The 1,511-nt window shown below is 39.2% G+C and overlaps 1 pseudogene; it reads left to right on the top strand.

Annotated features, from left to right (window-relative positions):
• The first annotated feature begins 158 nt into the window (after positions 1–158).
• On the top strand, positions 159–629 carry LOC109374598 (UPF0235 protein C15orf40 homolog pseudogene; annotated as a pseudogene).
• Positions 630–1,511: the final 882 nt, after the last annotated feature.

The following is a 1,511-nucleotide window of genomic DNA, read 5'->3' as shown; positions in this document are numbered from 1 at the left end:
GACAGCAATATCAACAGGATATACCTAAGTTTTTGTTAGATTTTTCATAACTAAGTACAACAATTTGAAATGATGTCCTACTTCAAAATAGTTATTCTATCAGGTATTAGTATTGGGTATACAAATATTTGCTATATTCCACCGCCCTCCAGGAGAGGATGCTGCGGCTCGGCCGCGGGCTGAAGCGGCTCGGGTTGGGACTTGGTGTCCCGGCCTCCGCTCGGTTATCTGCAGGTGCCGAGATGCCAAAAAAAGCTGGTGCGATGAACAAAGGTAAAAGCCAGAGCAAGGAGCCAGGGAGACCACTTCCTCCCTTAGGTCCTGTGGCAGTTGATCCTAAAGGTTGTGTCACCATAGCCATCCATGCCAAACCTGGTTCTCAGCAAAATGCTATAACAGATTTGACGGCTGAAGCTGTAAGTGTAGCTATTGCAGCACCTCCGTCAGAAGGAGAGGCGAACGCTGAGCTCTGTCGGTATCTTTCCAAGGGCTTAGAACTCAGGAAGAGTGATGTGGTTTTGGATAAGGGTGGTAAATCTCGTGGAAAAGTGGTGAAACTTTTGGCCTCCACCACTCCAGAAGAGATCTTGGAGAAATTAGAAAAGCAAGTTGAACAAAAATACAAGTAAGAAATGAAAAAATACATCCTTGATAAACTTTTTCATTGCTAATGATGAGGCTGTTAAATAGGAAAATATATTTAAATGCACAGAAGAACATGTAAAAGTACATATATTTAAATAAGAACGGGTCTCAAAAAGGAAGTAGAAATTTTAAAGGTACTGTAGATTGAATATAGGTTCTAAAATTCCAGACCCCAAATGGCTTGGAACATGTGACTCTGGTTTCATGACATTGCAAAATGACAGCTGGGAAGGATATTCAAGATGATCTGATTCAGCCCCTTTTCGTTTTGTGGTGAGTCTTCTGATATCCAGAATCTTATTCAGGGTCACAATGGATCCTAGCAGGAAGACAGCTAGAGCCCAAACCCGCTGACTCCTAGTTGAATGAAGTTTATCCTGATTGTAAATTAAAATGATAGTATTTCCACAACACTTCTGGAATTCTAGGGATTGCCTTCTAATTCAGTTTACATGTGACAAAGGAAAACCTGTCCCACTACTTTGTAGTCTTACTTTATATTTTAAAATGCTCTTCTATTTATATGCAAAAATGTTTTCTGCACTTTTTTAAAACTCTTGAGCATTTTATGATCTTGATTTATAATCAAGAGTTGTACAGGCATACCTCATTTTATTGTGCTTTGCAGCTATTGTTGTTGTTTTTTTTTATAAATTGAAGGTTGGTGACCACCCTGTGTGGAGCAAGTCTATAGTGCCATTTTTTCAACAGTATTTGCTCACTGTGTGTCTCTCTGTGTCACAGTATTTCAAACTTTTTTATTATATTTGTTATGGTGATCTTTGATCAGTGATTTTTGATGTTACTATTATAATTGTTTGGGGTGCCACGAACCATGCCCATATGAGACGGTGAACTTAATTGAT

This window comes from Hipposideros armiger, unplaced genomic scaffold (genome assembly GCF_001890085.2).
Source record: "Hipposideros armiger isolate ML-2016 unplaced genomic scaffold, ASM189008v1 scaffold_840, whole genome shotgun sequence".
Lineage (NCBI taxonomy): Eukaryota > Metazoa > Chordata > Mammalia > Chiroptera > Hipposideridae > Hipposideros > Hipposideros armiger.
The sequence above is the reverse complement of the archived record's forward strand: the minus strand, read 5'-3'. Positions and strand labels throughout refer to the sequence as shown.